At 34.4% G+C, this 17,637-nt stretch overlaps 1 long non-coding RNA gene and 1 pseudogene across 1 annotated transcript; one reads left to right on the top strand and one right to left on the bottom strand.

Annotated features, from left to right (window-relative positions):
- Positions 1-2,851: 2,851 nt before the first annotated feature.
- LOC115987561 lies at positions 2,852-7,120 on the top strand. Its single transcript, XR_004091146.1, has 2 exons — positions 2,852-3,043; positions 6,563-7,120. It is a non-coding gene; the product is annotated as an uncharacterized LOC115987561 (long non-coding RNA).
- On the bottom strand, positions 6,600-8,900 carry LOC115987560 (annotated as a pseudogene).
- Positions 8,901-17,637: the final 8,737 nt, after the last annotated feature.

Genomic DNA, 17,637 nt, shown 5'->3' on the forward strand with positions numbered 1-17,637 from the left:
GCCGCATTAATGAGGAGAAGACCCCTGAACAGTGCTACCTTGGCTACCGCAACTCACAAAAAATTGAGAGGGGTGTCTGATGAGACAGGTGCTCAAGTGGGGGTTTGGATGATCAACAAGTGTAAAGCCCAGATAATTGGAAAGGGCCTATATAATATGTAAAGGTCCCCCAAGAGAAAGGGGGGAGAGAAAGGAGAGAATACTGTAGAGAAGTCTTACTGCATTGATCTATTAATCAAGTTTTTAGCTTTATCATTTCTGGAGACTTTTCTACACAGTGGCATTTTCGTTCTTGTTTGTGCATTCCCTTAACCCATGCATCAAACCGTTAAAACTAACTGAAATCGAGTTCTTTAGCCCATACTCTACAAAAATTCATTGTGTGGGATCTTTTGGACCAAGACTTGAGCGACAAGGATTGGGTCACCAAATTGTTCTCCTACAAGTCCCTATCCTGGAAAACACGTCTTGTTTTAGTCCCTGACGTTACATCAGAGATGGAAATTGCACAGCTGGCAAAAGGAAAAAATTAAAATTATTAAAATAATGTCCACTGTGTCCACGTGGCTTTCCACGTCAGCCTCTAAATTAAAAAAAATTAATTTACTAATTCTAACTAAATAAAAAAAATTAAAAACTGAAATAAAAACCAAACCCAACAAGAACAACAAATTTAAAAACCAAATTTAAAACCCAGCAAGAACAACAAATTTAAAACCCAGCAAGAACAAGATCAACAAAACACAAACCCAGCAAATTTAAAACCCAAAAAATTAAATTCAAACCCATATTCAAACCCCCACACCACCAAAACATCAAACACAAAAATCAAATCCAGATTTTCGGCCCCCAAACTCAAAACTCAAAACCCAAATTTTCTTATACTTTATGAGAAACCAAACACAAACCTCAAATCCAAACCTTAGAGTTGAAACCAAACCACCTCCAACCTCAGATTCAAAACTATCAAACCCAAACGAAATCAACCTCACCTGACAACAAAACCATCTCCTCTCTTAGCCGACGCTGCTTTCTTCTTGCTCGTGTTTGCCTGGGATGTGGGTTTGCATGGAGGTGCTTTCATGGTGGAGATCGTGGGTCTTGGGTTTTGGGTCTTTGGTCATGGAAATCGTTTTGTAGATCGGTGGTTTGGGTTTCTTGCTCATTCTCTATACGAAACTCATCGAAGAAGAAGAATCATAGCGTTGTTGTTATTGTTGTTGTTCTTCGTCTTTGTCTTCGTGAAGTTCTCTCCAACTCTGCGTTCTTCGCCACCTCTCGCGCCGTATCGCTTCAAGAACACGAGGAAGAACTAGTCTTCGTTGGTGGCGACTCGTGCCGTCTCCTCCCACTCCACCTGTACCGGCGTCGAGGTAGACCGAGAACTGGTGCGGCGATATTCCGATCTTTCGGCTCAAAATTGATTGGAAACCCTTGAATTGCAACAACGGGTAAACCAACACGCTTCCAATCTTCCGATGTCAGTGTGGGGGTGATGTAGCCGTGGGTATGGTGGATTCCGGAGTGTTTTGTGGTGTGGGGGTTTGAAATATGGGTTTGAATTTAATTTTTTGGGTTTTAAATTTGCTGGGTTTGTGTTTTGTTGATCTTGTTCTTGCTGGGTTTGGTTTTTATTTCTGTTTTTAATTTTTTTTATTTAGTTAAAATTAATAAATTAATTTTTTTTTTTTTAATTTTGAGGCTGACGTGGAAAGCCACGTGGACACAGTGGGCATTATTTTAATATTTTTAATTTTTTCCGTTTGCCAGCTGTGTAATTTCCGTCTCTGATGTAACGTCAGGGACTAAAACTAGACGCGGTTTCCAGGATAGGGACTAAAATCGGTGGAAAAAAAAGTTAGGGACCAAAGTGGGAATCGCGTGAAAATATAGAGACTAAAATGGGTTTTTTGCCAAACATTAAACATATATATATATATATATATTTCTCTTTGTTATTATATTTATCACATTTTTTTTATATTATAAAATAATGGTGAAGAAAAGAGCACTAAGAGAGAGGGAGAGAGAGAGAGAGAGAGAGAGAGAGATGAAAAAACCAACAAAGAAAGAAAATGACTAAAAGAAGGAAAAAACAAGAAAGAGAGATGCATGTTCAACGACTTCAATATTACAACTGCGACCAAAAAAAAAAAAGAACTAGAATGGTTAAGCAAATTCACCTAAATTTTCTCTCTAAATTAGAGAGAAAATATTTGGCCCCACCAATTTTTTCTCCTAAAATCACTCTAACCAAATACTCCAAAAAAATCATTTTCTCTCCACATTTTCTCCCCCTTTTCCATACCCCCTAAAATCCACCCATCTAAACAAACTCTTAGGTTCTTAGTTGAAAATAACTCAATTGGCACTTCATCTTCACAACATACTTGGATGGAAGCTAAGATTGTGGGTTAATGCCCCACTGTGTGCGTATATTGAATTATCCAAGCCTTCCATGGTCTTATAACCCGTGTTTAAATTTTTTATTCCTTCTTAGCATTGGAAGCACGAAATTTTAATCAATCCCTCGATCTTAATGTACAAACTAGTGAATACATTAAAGAAAAGGTTAATGAATACGCTAAGGACATTCATTAGTGAATTATTTTAAAAGAAATTTGACAATTTTTTTAATCTCTAATAAAAATTATATAATAAAATTTTAAAAATAATTTATTAACAGTTATCTTAAAAATACCGTAACTCATAAATAAATAAATAGTAATACAAAAGTACAAATTATAAATCATAAAGAGTGGCTGTACAACTAACCGTTTAGCTAAGCCAATCAAACAAATATATATATATATATATATATATATTTTTTTTTTTTTCAAAACCCCTAAATTTTACTTCACTCTACACATGTTAGCTAAATCGTAGAAACGGTGGACCGGAACCCGGTGGTGGTGATAATCGGAGAGACCGGTTCAGGAAAGAGCACCCAGCTCTCTCAGATTCTGCACCGCAGAGGCTAAACCAAGTCTGGAATCATCGGCGTCACTCAGCCTCGTCGAGTCACTGCAGTTTCAGTCGCCAGGTAGAGTTTCGAAGAATTCTTTCTTCAATTGTTAGAATTTGGGTTTTAAAGTTTTACAGTGTTGTTCATTAAAGTTGCCAATGTAAAATCGTTTATGCTCTGTTTGGTTTCTTGGAATGTTGAGGAAATGAAAAGAGATTAGAATTATGAATGTTGCTTTTTCCAATATAATTATTATAAAAAATAAAAAATAAAAGCCAACAACCTTGAAACTCAATTGATACATTCGGTTGTTTTTAGTAAAAATATCATGGGTTCGAATCCTCCCCCAAGTCCCAACTATCAAATCTTTAAAAAAAAAAAAATGTATGTTAAATAATTAATTCATTGGATTTTGGTAGTTACAATGCAAAATGAGGAATTTGAACCTTGGATAGCTCTATAGGAAAACACCACTTTATACCAGTTATGCTACAAGACTCTTAGCTTATTAGTGGTGGTTTCCAATTTGTGTCTTTATACTTCTACTTTTGGATTCCTTAATGTTAAGTATTATTGATCCTCCAAGTAAAAAAAGAAAAAAAAAAAGAATAAAATAATAGACCATTTAAGTTTTTATTTTATTTTATTTTATTTTTGTTACAGGTAACTCAACTGGGAAATTTTTTATTGTTGAATTATAGATGTGGAATTCAAATTCACTTATACCAAAAATTGATTGATGTCTTAGCGTGACGATAATAACAATTATGATAGAGGTGATGCTATAAGTTGAAATTCTATTCCATTTAAAAAAAAGGGAACTCTTGGTTGCAATTACATAAAAAAATTAATTTGATTTCTTTAATTAATTTTAAGATGTTACACAGATGGGGAAAAAAAAAAAAAACTTCTGATTCATTCAACCCACTGGATTTGGCCTGGTTAATCTAGTCCGTTTAGTTTCCCATTTTCTACTTCTATGTTCACAGTCTTTCTTGTTCCCTATCAATTCCTGCCTCCAAATGGAAAAAACCGATAGAATTACTTACAGGCAAGTTCATGGATGAAGAAGAATAAGTTGAAGAAATAAAACCAGAAGACGCAAGAAAAATCAGCTAAAACCCAACTGTATGTAGCTGTTTCAGTACTCTAAGAAGCATTCCTCTGCCACTGCAATCCCTGTTTTTCTTCAATTCCTTCGCATATGTAGATGAAATGAACCCATGTGGGACACGTTGGGATAGATTTTTTTTTCTTCTTACTGTACATAGAGATTAAAATTGCGGAAGATTAATAAGATAAAATAATGTGGAAGAAGGTGCATGAGCCTCTATGTATGAAAGAAAACTTTAGAAGAATTGTCATTTTAGTAATTGGATCAGTTAGTCTGATTTTTCCATGCCATTAAACAGAAAAATTATATTCTGTTTTATCAAGGCAACGAAATTTTAATATTCATTATCATTTGAAAGTAATTTACTTTCTTTGAAAAAATAAGGATAGTGCGGATAGAGAAATCTAATACACATTTGTGGTTTATATATGCCTTTCGTTCTGTGATGTATTTTGATTTCTTCAGTATTATTATGCCTAATCTGGTGTTTCTTCTTAGCCTTTTTAAATTATTTTGACTGCTTGGTGAACAAGTGAAGTGTAGATTTGGTTTTTTTGCTGGTATATGGTTTTTTCTTCTCAGCTCTTTTTGAAAATCTTGGTAGAATCTAACGGATTTCATTATGCTCTGTTACTTGTTTGATATCTGTGGTACAGTGCCCTTTCTGCCTGGATATTATTGGCAATTAAAGGAAAAGAAAAAGGGAATTTTAGGTGCTGTTAGGTTCCGTTTCAATTTTCATTTTCTGCACTCATTTTCTCTTCTCAAATCCTGTATTCATTTTTTGTTTCCAACTTAATTTCTGTTTGGCACTGATTTTGGTCTAGTTTTTGTTTTTCTCAAATGCTTCTATTTTCTGACAAAACTAACAGTCACCTATCACCTGCTCGAAAAGTTTTGTCTCCTTCATCAAACCCAGCCACAACCCCTCATCTTCATAATCATAATCCAGAAGTTTGACGCATGACTTGCTAATGGTCAACATTACAAACTTGGAAGTTCATTTTCTAATGAATCTGTCTAGAAGGTTTCTCATAATAATGGTTTATGGAGTGATACTTGATTTTGACTGGCTATCAGGAGATGTTGAAGGAGATGCTTAAGTGTCATACTGATGTTCCTGACATCTGGAACCTTCTAAGTGTGTCCCCATTTCAAAGAAAGCTCAATCTAAAAGAATGAACTCTGTTTCATCTTACCTATAGAAGCACGTCCAGTTTTTACAGAAGTAATCAATTTGAAAATCCAAGTTGTAGTTCCAAACGTGATTGCTCTTATGTCGTGAAATAGGAGTTCTTTAGCCTTGGAAGTAGTTCTCAAGAAGTTTAGCAGTATTGTTTTGGGGATTGCTTGTTGGGATTTATAATGCATCAACAAATGCCTTTTTGGATTTGCATATATTAAGCCAGCTCTTAGTTTCTTTTAGCTGAGGTTTACTACTCTATGCAGAGGAAGGATATACCTTCACCACCTATTTCAAATTTTAATGTCTTTTCCATCTGTTATGTGTGTTTTGTTATTAGTAAGTTAGACATGAAACATTTCTTGAAAAGTTAGACTTGAAACCAATGGATTTTGAAAATGATGTTTTGATTTCCTTCCTTTTTCCATGTTTGTGGTCATGTAGCAAAGTCAGCTACAACCTTGTTGCCTTGGCCTACTGCTTTTTGTGCTATTCACGCAGCAACTTACCCCTATGTTATGCTCAAAATAAACGTTGAATTGGAAAGAATATTGATGTTTTAAAGTTTTAACAAGTGAATATCTATAAGAAATATAAGTGTATTGATCTTTGCAATAGTTTCATCATACCTTGGGAATAAAATATTTGTCTGTTTTTTTTATTTGGTTGAAGTGTGTTGTTTACATTGTAAACCTATCATTTTAAGAAAGAAAGCTCCCTCATGAAAAAGAGGAAATAGAAAGGCCTAATTTTTCTAGACAGGATAATGAAAAATCTTCAAATTTCTCTAGTAAGGAGGTCATAATCTCTTTGCTCCTTTTAGTTAGTTAGTAATTGCTGTAGGGGAATATAAGTGCCCCTGAAAAACCCCATAATAATTTGCTTGTGTACATAAAATGGAGAGGATCTGTTCCACTGGGAAGAGCTTAAACATAATTTTAAAAATAATAATAAAAGGACAAAACAAAATTGGCTAGGATCTCTGTTGAATCAAAATGATCAGATATGGTTCTATTTGTTCTTTTAACTTTTTTGCTGGAAGCCAAGGAGATTTAGCTCAAACGGAACCTTTTCTCCCAAGTCCCGCCTGTGTGCAAAAGAGGCAGGCCGTTGCTTATTTTTTAATGGCGCAAAACACATCCATTTTGGTAGACGTTGATAGAAAGGGACAATGCAAACTTTAATTTAATCATAATTTCTTTAGTAAGTAAATCAATGTCTATGCTGTTAGTTTTTTACTTCCCATTTTTTCCCGCTTCTTGGGAGTGATCATTGATTTCTATTGTTGACTTTGTTATAGGTTGCTTTAAAGATCATCTCTAGCGCATGGTCTGGAGTTGAGGAAACCACCGAATGGGGTGTTATAGCTATATAGGTGAAAAACTACACACGAAATGCAATATGTTAATCCCATTAACTAATATGCAACATGCCACTCGTGCAACATGTATGCTAGGGTAAAGTCACTAATTCTGAGTGGTATTTGCTTGAATGAGCCCATCTCTAATCTGTGAAGCATTGTCTTTCACAGCTCCCGGTTTGTGTGTGATGACAATGCACCAACTTCTTTCATTGTGTCTAAATATTGAGTCACCAGAACCACGTCCATGACATCCTTTGACGCAGTCCCAGGTACATTCACAGAGAAAACAAGCACACTGTCCCTCAGCAACTTCAATGGTCTGATGCTGCCATGCTTTCCATGCTCAGTCTCCCCTGGCATGTTTTATTTTCAGGATTTTTTCTGCTTCAGCCTTCTCGTTAGCCACCACCTTCATTCTTGCAGCTGTTTAATCACATGTAAAAGGTCAATGACTGGTTAATTAGTATTCAAGGAAAAAGAAGTCAAGCTTACTCAGAGAGAGAGAGAGCAGAAACAATGTTCAATTCAAAATGAACACTTACAGGCATTTAACTCACTCATAGTCCTCTTCACGTGTTCATCAGGTTCAGCATCCACAATGACCGTTTGAACAATCTCAAATCCATAGGGCTGACATGGCCTATGCATGTAAAATTCAAAGATATTAAAAAGAAACAGATTTACCTTGTAACTTGACTGATTCTAAACCAGATTAGCAGACAGAGAAATACCTTTTCGTGTTCCTCTTCCACAGCTTTCGTGATCTAATTCTTTTGTTCAGAAACAGAATCCAGCACCAACTTAGGAGCACATGCACTAATAACTAGAAGAATAGGGATTTAAGCCTGTTAGTCTCTCCAAACGATAGGCAAATGGGTAAAATTGTCTCCTGACATAACAAACAAGTATATGCATTGATAGTGCCTAAAAACTTTCCCCAACCTCAAAGACGTTATTCTACACAGCAAATTTCGTTAACTACTATGCGAACTTTTTTTTTCTTCTCTTTTTCTGTCACTATCCACCATTTGTCCTCATAATATTCACATCAGATACATTACCTCCATGGTCCTCTCCACATGAACATTATTGTTAATATAATCAATTTTCCAAGTCCGACTCCAAGAAAGGATATCATATTCATAGTTAATCATGATGCTTTAAGCAAATCATAAAGAACATTAAAACATTAAATGATTATCCTATATAGCTGTTTCACTAAGAACAGAAATTTCAATTGTTTTAGCATAAACTTCAAAAAATCAACGTCAAGCTAGAAAAGAAGTCCATACTTCTCAGCATAAACTTCAAAAGTCAATATCAAGTTAGAAAAGCCCAGAGTTCTCAGAATTTATTTATTTTCCTAACAAATACGGACCCATGGGACCTTAATTAATAGTAAAGGCATGACTCTTTTAATTTCATTATTAAGACTAACATAGTGACTTTCAACTTCAAGGTCCAGTTACACATCCATACCATCAAAGACATAGGATTGGATCTGTGCTCTGGTGTTGCTGAGTTTGTAGAAAGCATCAGAAGCTTTGTCTGAAAATGCCCAGTATTGAATAGAAGTAACAACAGTAACAAACACAGTATCCTGAAAAAATATATAAATATATAGATCAGAAGCCACTGAAGGATCATGCCTTTAAGCATATAAAATAGTTTAAAACAAAATGACAGTGCTTAGCCTAAAATATTCGTGCTTTACTGCATTTAACTCAAAAAATCAAAATAAAAAGTTCCAGATCAATTCGGCAGTCACTCATGATTTGAAAACAATTAAGCAAAACACATCTTCAGACAAACATTTCTTGCAAATCTGTATGATACTAATTCTTTCCAGTCAGTTTTGGGTTCCCTTGCTTCAAACCCAGAAAAGAAGAAACGACATTTATACAGTCAAATTGATTGTGTTTACTCTATCTGATTGCTACAGAACAGAAACATTATTGTAAATTGCAAATTTAAAATGTTACCTTTGTCTTCCCATATAATTTCCAAAGTATATGATTCTTTTTTTCACACTATTACTAATTCAAAAAAATTAAATCCATCTAAGACCCAATGATACTACGTGGCTATCATACAAAACAACAGTTTACAAGCATGTTCCAGCTAAATTCCTAAGAAGAAAAAGAAATGAGAAATTAAGGCCAAAAAAAAAAAAAATGCAACCAACCTTTTGTCTTTGTTTCCCATCAAACATCTTGCTGCTACACACGCAATTAAAGGTGGCCAGCTAACTGCTGTCCCAAAATCCAAGGCAAACAATGGCATCCGGGCTCAAGCACATCATCAAACTTCCCAGGGTCCTTCAACAAACAAGGGTCCTTAGTAAGAAAGAGGGGGTAAAAATAAAAAGCCTAATTGAACTAGAGTATTTGGCCCTCAAAAAAAAAAAAAAAAAAAAAAAACTAGAGTATTTGCAGTAGCTGGTATGAGTTTCCCTTTAAAAGCCCCTCATAATAAATTAATTAGAAAAAAAAAAAAAATATTCGCATAATAATTAAATTCAATCTAAGAAATAATGACTACATTCCAAACAGTGCTTCTTTTTACCATACGAGCACCTCTATTCTTGACACAAAATATTTGTCGCTTAATTTTAAAGGCAATAGGTGCAATTTCTATTTTGTTTCTCCCTAGAAAAATAAGATTTATGTTATTATGATGTATACTCTTTAAAATGTGGAAAATGTGTTTAGTCTACGTTCAGATAATTTGAAATAATTGAAACGAGTGTGTCCAAAAGCACCATAATTCAAATAAGCATGATTAGTCTTAGGTCTACTTTGCTTCCTAGGTGAAGTTGGCTACAAGTTGTTGTGTTGGCCTGTTGCTATTTGTACTAAGCGCTCAGCGACTTAGTCAATGTATAAGTTCATCGAGGTAACCACCTTTGTTTTGAAAGTAAATGTGAAATAAAAAGAACTTTAACTTCGCTCTTGAAGCGATCAACCAATAAGATCTTTGTTCTAATCAATAAATAACCAAAATTCCCATAAATAAATATTATTTCCTGAAGCATGCGTTTATACATTACAACAATAATGATTAACTCTATAATAAAAACTATGGGAAGCAGCCAACATCAAAGAGAAATGGCACGTGTGAATATAGCTATGAATTATAAATTAGTTCAGTGGATTCTGTTTCTCATGTCACTAGGTAAAATTATCATAGTTTATCAAATATTTCTCTGGGTTGATACTATACTCTTTCCAATATGCTCTATAAATGTCGAAATATCTGATAAAAAATGGTGAAGATATTTCAGCGCGTTCTTTGCTTTGCATGCTTCTGCAACTGCTGACCTTTTATCTTCCATTTCTCATTTCCCCCTGGTTGATTCTTTTCTTCTATCTCTCGAACCTTGCGCTTCTTGAAAATGGTTTCCACATGAAAAGGAAAACAAAGCAAGATACATTACAAACTGAAATTAAAGCTTCATTTCATAGAGAGATTCTGGCTATCCCAAAGGAATTAAATCAAATACAAACACGGATAATCATAAAAATAATTGGGCTCTTCACATGATTAAGGACAAAGGAACAACTTCCTAAAATATAATCAAAATCATTGGGATTTGGTTAAATGTAGCAATGGAAACGTGTAAGGTGCACAATAGAGGACTCCAAATTAGCTTTTGCAAGGGGGTGAGTCAAGATGGAAGTTTCTGCTGGAAATAATGTCTAGAAATACAAATCATAAATAACAAGGTCATCTTTCTGGTGCCCCTTGCCCCCTCTTGCCCCATATAATAGTATATGTTCTCTCAAGTTTTTATATTTTTGTTATGTATGATGACCATGCTTCACATCATAGCTATTTTCTTAACAAATTAGGCCTGTCTAAACTCTGAAGTTCTTTTTTGAGTCCATTTGAAAATGACAACTAAGATAAGCATGCTCTTATGGCATTTAAGCCAACAATTAGCTGAATTCATCTTAACCATCTATTTTATATAGGCAAAAGAACAAAGTTTTATGAATGACAACAACAACACCACCACATTCTTTTTACCCTTTAAACTCAACCCATCATGTTGTGATATGGTCATATGGTTTTCAACCCAAACACAAGATAGAGTTGCATATCTCACTTGTACTCAGCAAGGGTACAATCAGATAACAACTTAGTTGCAATTGTTTCTTTTCTCTCCTTCCTTGTTAGTCTACCTATGAAGAAGTCTGATGCTGACTCTATCACCATCCCGATCTAATTGTCAAAAGACCAAATGGTGTATGAATTAGCCAAGCCTATATAACAAAAATGTATACCACCCAAAAGAGAATATACACACAGTCCTAGTTACAACTTCAAGATATCACATACTATACTATTAGTCTAGAAATTACAAATAGACTTACCAGAAATACTTGGGCAATGTTTTGAATTTTGAATCACCCTTCTTGTAGTGCCTCTTCAGATCAATTTCACTTCTCAACTGTAATTATGAACACGAGCAAGAATTCAGAGATCAATAATAACCTGCCTAAGTTATAAAATCTATACTCCTAGCAAGCAAATGAACCATCAAAGTCGATTAGCAAGTGTCCTATTATCTTGATAAACCCATAACCAGTACATGCATATGCAAACTTCACAATACCTTATCACCCCCTCCCCCCATAATGATTATTTAATTGTAATTATTTAGTACACAAATTTATTTTCTTGACACATTATAATAGGTCCCATGAATTAAATTCACGGTAGGCCCCATCATTCATGTGAGTAGAGAGAGCATTACTAAAGGAGTATTGAATAACTTTCCATCATTTAGATAGATATATAATGACAAAGTCTAAATGAGTTCCAGCACAATTCAAAAATAAAATGGGAGATTGTTTGAGTGAGACTTGTTCAACACCAAAGAAATCCTAAGATGAATTAGGTCTAGTCCTATATATGCAACATGTTATGATAAGAGAACACTCACTTTGGTCAAAGTAAGAGTCCATCATAATTTAAAGCATGTCTTAAATTACAATGTGTTTTGATGGCTTCTTGATATGAATTTCATGTAAACAACTAGAATCATGTGCATTCTAGTCAATATGATGCAAACAAAACTTTTTGAGTGAAGTTGAGATGCTGAATCAACATTTTGAAATTGAAACTATAAATATCCCAGATAAAGCAACAAATCAAAGATTCCAGGATACCACCATCATAATTACTTGAAGTCTTGCCCAAGTTTTATACTTGAGTATGCCAATGCCATTTTACAAGAAAACTAATTGGTTGTATATGACTAACAGATATCATTTATATCCCTGGAAAATCATCTGCGTATGGTGCAGGGTAAATCCCTCTCACTAAGGATGCTGCTTACAAGTTATAGAAGGCCTAAGGATGCTGCTTACAAGTTACACAAGGCATGAAGAAGATCAGCAACCCTGTCAGCATCATTGGCAGAAATATTATCAATTCCAGTTCAACTCATGGAAAATCAACCAGTTTTCAGTTTCAATTTGGTATTTTACCCATCTAGATTCAAATTTTACACAAATGTTATTTTTTTGGTAAGTAAAACTTTTACATTCCATACATAGAAAAGAATTTTCGAATGCTAAACATGGATCCAGTCAAAGGCTAATGACTGCATATATATTATAGAACATATTAAATGCATCAAAGGAAGTCCCCTACCATCTACTTCATTTCTATTTTTCCAGTTTGTTAGTTATCTAAAGTCAAACAAAATCTTAAGTAGAAGAGTAAGATTTAATTATACCTTAAGCTATAACCTTAATTTACAAAGAGGCATTCAAATAATTTCCCTAATTCCATTTCTGCATGACAATGACTCAAGTTGCTTAATTGCACATTCCCTAAAGCACACAAGTTGAAAGTTGAAACACTAAGCAAATTCTCGAAAAAGAAACAAAATTTTTTTTTTTTTTGATAAAAACAATGAAGCAATTAAAATGTTACAGAGAATCATTTGAGCATAATTGAAAACTAGTGCCGTGGAAACAAATTACATGGAAAAAAATAGAGTTCACCACACCTTCAGTAAATGCAGATCTTTTTGAATCTCTGGGGCGATGGTTTGTGCAGGCAAGTCAAACCTATGTACATTTTACCAAAAAAAAGAATGCAATCATTGTTAGCAGGAAAAGAAAAAGAAAAAAGAAGAAGGAACAAATCTTAATAGTTGAGACCCAAAAAAAAACTAAATTCCTCCACCCATTTACACCTAAGACCATTTGAGGAGAGAGTTAGTGATTAACTTGAAAATGATAGCATTAAAGTTTATAAAATTCAAACCTTTCCTCTCTTTCCTTTTCTCAACAAACCAATCAGACATAAGAAAATCTAATGAAAAGCTAAAATAGAAACTCCTTGTCAAGACACAAACATACCAGCCTTTCCCAGTAGTATCTTTGAGCTGCTTCAACTAATGTCTACACTCTATGCCATACCAACTAAAACACAGGCATACCAACCAAAAGCATTAACTAATGTCTACAGACTCTACACTCTATACCATTGCCTTTATATATGGACTAAAAAATTAGCACAAACAAGAAATTTAGAAGTCACAGCATCTACAATCAAATATAGAACATATGAAAAACTAATATGAAAGAACAAAGATCTCAAGAGTTCATTATGGCCAAACTGAAACTTAGAAACTGACCAAGGACAAGGAGCAGTTTCGTCGGACCAGACCTTGAGATCTAGTCAGAACATTAAGACCTGACATCTTCAACATCACCTGAGCAAAGTCCATTTGAAAGATTAATCAATCATTTGAAGCATAAGCCCTTACCAATCTTGAGGACTCCTCATTAGCCATCAATTGCTAATTGGCATAAAGGAGTCCTCTCCCCCTTAAAAAGCTCTGATAGTAGTGAGTGCCAATACCTGGCCCAGATGATATTGAAGATGACAATGCCTACAAATATGACATCCCCCACTGCAGATTCACTAATTTCCAATGAAGCCATGGATGAAGAAGGATGAGTGGTGGTCCTAATACTGTCTTGGCACCTCATTCTCATCTCAGCAAGGAAATCAGGAGTTATAGTTGGGTCTAGCTACCCTATCCCCTTGAAGTCAGAGAGGTGTTTCTGTATGAATTCATAGCCAATCTTCCCAGTTTTCTGTGCACCCTCAAATGATCAAAGAGGCCAAGATGCCTAAGATTAGGTGTCTGTTGAAATATGAAAGAATGCTATCTAGCCTGTGATGTCATGTATAGTTGTTTATATCAGAGAACTCCAATAAAAAGAGTTATCAATATAGAGTTGTTCTTGATTGTCAGTTTAACAGAAATTCGAATAAGAAAAGTATTTCATTTTATTTATTTTTAAATTTTTTTGACATTTTAGACTTGAAAAACCATAACTAAAAAGAACTTGAAACAACTAATTGGTCAGTTTTGGGTTCCCTTACATCAAACCCAGAAAAGAAGTAAAGACATTTATACTGTGACAAATTGAATGTTTTACTCTCGCTGATTGCTACAAAAAATAAAAATATTGTAAAATGCAAATTTAAAATGCTACCTTTGTGTTCCCATATAATTTCCAAAGTATATGAATCTTTTTTTCACACTATTACCAATGTTGTTAAAAGCGCTGAGCGCACTTAAGCGCAAAGGCCTCCTGGAGCCTAGGCGCAAAGCGCAAAGCGCAAGCGAGCGCCTGATCAATGTGAAGCATACATTTAAAAAAAAAAAAACTAAAAAAAAATTATTAATGATCAATACAACAATCAAGTGATCAATTAATCATATAAATTACAATAAAACATTTTATATAATTTATATAACATTTACATAATTCTATTGTGCTTTACAAAATATATGCAACCATGATATTTGATAGCCATAATTACAAAACATGGTTGAATCAAAATAGAAGTATAGAACCAAAAGGCAAAGGCTAAAAAGTACTAGAATGTTAAGTAATATTATCTTTGCCTAACAAAATATCTTTGCCTAACAAAATCAATGCAAATATGCAATGAAATCCTAATCTACATAATCATCATCATCCTCATCAAGCAAGGGACCATCATCATTTTCATCACAAGATTTGCAGCCCTCATCATTTTCCTCATCCTCTTCATCTCCATCATGAGGAGCATGTTATGAACTAGAACTTGAACCTGTAGCTTGTCCTAATGGTCCCATTCTTGATCTGAAGTTGAATCTTTCTTCTTCAACTCCAAAAGCTCTAGCAACATTGCCCCATGTTAGAATATCATCATTAAACACAAGATCATCTTCAACAAATTCTTCTACTTCATCTTCTTCTACTCTTCCAATCAACCACTCATTGCTATCAGCTACATCTTTCAAGGAGATTGGATCAATTGTGTCACGCAAATTATATCTCCGCTTCAAGGCTCTATTGTACTTAATATATACCAAATCATTCATCCGGGATTGTGCTAACCTATTTCTTTTCTTGCTATGCAGCTACACAATCCATATAGCCATATATTAATATGCATAGATGATGATATCATGATAATTAAATCATGAAATAAATTTCACAATTAAGTTCCTAACTTTTTAGTCACTCACATGTTCAAACATACTCCAGTTTCGCTCGCACCCTGATGAACTACAAGTTAGGCTAAGAACTTTTACAGCAAATTGCTGTAAACTTGGAGTTGAAGCTCCATAAGCAGACCACCAATCAACTATTTAGGAAAATAAAAAATGGTCTTAACTCTTAAGTCTTAACCCTTAACTCAAACTTTATAAGAACTAAATAATTTTTCCATTTAATAAAATGGGCAAACTAATAAGTAACAACTAACAAAAGCTAACAAAGCAAATACCTGGTGCCTTTTTCTTTCTTTGCCTCTTAGCCATTTCCAACCCAAAGAGGCCCTCTTCTCTCTTATATGATGTCAACTCTTGAAGAATCTTATCTTGTTGATTAATGTTTGGAACCAACCTTTGTATGCATTTGTATAGGCCAGCCATCACCTCTTCATCTCGCTCAATTTCAGAGCGATTATCATAAAAAATTTCTGGCTTCAAGAAATAGCCAGCCGCATGCAAAGGCCGGTGGAGTTGACAATCCCACCTTCGATCTATTATTTCAAAGATTTCTTTGTATCTTTCTTCCCTTCCATTAAAAGATTTTTCAATTGCTTCTTTAGCTCGATCCATAGCCTCATAAATGTATCCCATGGCAGGCCTTTTCTCTCCATCAACCAATCGAAGCACATAAACAATAGGACCTAACACTTTAAGGCTATAGACAACAGTGTTCCAAAATGTAGGCATTAGAACTGTTTGAGCCACCCTTTTTCCCGTTAGCTCCTTTGCCCACTCGCTATGGGTCCAATCCTCCAAAGTAAACATCTTTCTCAAGTTTTCCTTTTGCTTGTGTATACTTGATAATGTGAGAAAGGATGTAGCAAATCGAGTTTTAGCGGGCCTAAGCAAGTTCTTTTGCCCTGTAAACTGTCTCATCATGTTTATGAGACCAGTACGATTATATATATACCCAGTAAGCTCAATTGCCCTTTTTATTGTTCTCATGATTGTAGGAAGTTTTGCAATGTCTTCCAACATCAAATCCAAACAATGGGCAACACATGGGGTCCAATACAAATGAGGTCTTTTTGCCTCCAATAATCGTCCTAATAATGTAAAAATATAAGTATGACAATTAGTAACAATTAAAAAAAATAAAAATAAAATATGAATACTATTTTCTAATTTCATGAGATTAAGATATATAGTTCTATATATAACTTCTTACCTGCCATCACATAACTTGAGTCATTATTAGTTATAACTTGTACAACTTTGTCTTCTCCAATTTTCTCCACCATGTTATCAAGTAGTTGAAACATTCTTTCTTCGGTCTTCATATATGAAGATGCATCAATAGACTCGATAAACATGCTTCCCTTAGAGCAATTCACCAAAAAATTTATCAAAGATCTATGACTTTTATCTTTCTAGCCATCAGACATAATAGAACATCCAATTCTTGCCGATTCTTCTTTATGGCTCTTCATTATATCATTGGTGTGGACCACTTCCTTTTTCAATAAAGGAAGTCTCAATTCATGGTAACTTGGGGGCTTCATACCAATTCCATATCGTCCAATGGATTGAATTGCAGCATTGAAACTATTATAATTAACAGCATTGAATGGAATTTCTGCTTCATACATCCACCTTGCTATATCAACACAAGCCTTTTCTCTTAACTCTTTCTTGTAAGCATCATTAATTGTTGTTTGGACCCCCTTTCCACTCTTTCCCATTTGTGCTGATTTAGGAGGAGAGACAAATGCATCCATAGGACCTACATGCCTTGGCTTCTTTTTACTAGTGCCACTACCACCTACATTTTGCACTCGTTTGCCATGAGCATCAACTTCAGCAACCTCATCCTCCTCTTCATCAAAAGCCACATCATCAAATTCAGCCATCAAATTTACTTGCTCTTTTTCTGTTTTTTTTCTTAGCATATATTGATTAACTTCTTCCTTCACATGTTCAGGGCACTTTTGACAGCCAACAATAGCTCTATAACCTCCAACCAAGCGTTGCTTAAGTCTATAATCCCCTCCTTTTGCAACTTTCCCATAGAAATTGCAAGTTAAATAATTTTTATTGTTTTGATTAGCTAGATACGCATACTTCCATGCAATATCTTTTCTTGAATTTGAATCTCCAGTAGCCATAATGCATTAATGCCCTATAACTAATCACTAACATTAGTTAATAATTTAATCACTTAATAAATTTAAGAAAAATCCAATATGAGTCTAAGTGCTATGTTGACATATATTAAAGTAACTAAAGTTACCAAACAATTAACACATATAAATAATTTCATACATTCATACATTTTTTTTTTCATGAATGACCCAACTAAGAAAGAGAGGAGCTTTGGGTTTCATTAATGAGGGAAAAAAATGGAACAAGTTTAAGAAAAAAGAAAAAGAAGAAACAGAGGAGCTGTGTGACTGGGTCGTGGGTTTCAAAATGAGGACAGAGAGAGAATGGAACA

The sequence above is a fragment of the Quercus lobata genome, chromosome 4 (assembly GCF_001633185.2).
Source record: "Quercus lobata isolate SW786 chromosome 4, ValleyOak3.0 Primary Assembly, whole genome shotgun sequence".
In the NCBI taxonomy this organism is placed as follows: Eukaryota; Viridiplantae; Streptophyta; class Magnoliopsida; order Fagales; family Fagaceae; genus Quercus; species Quercus lobata.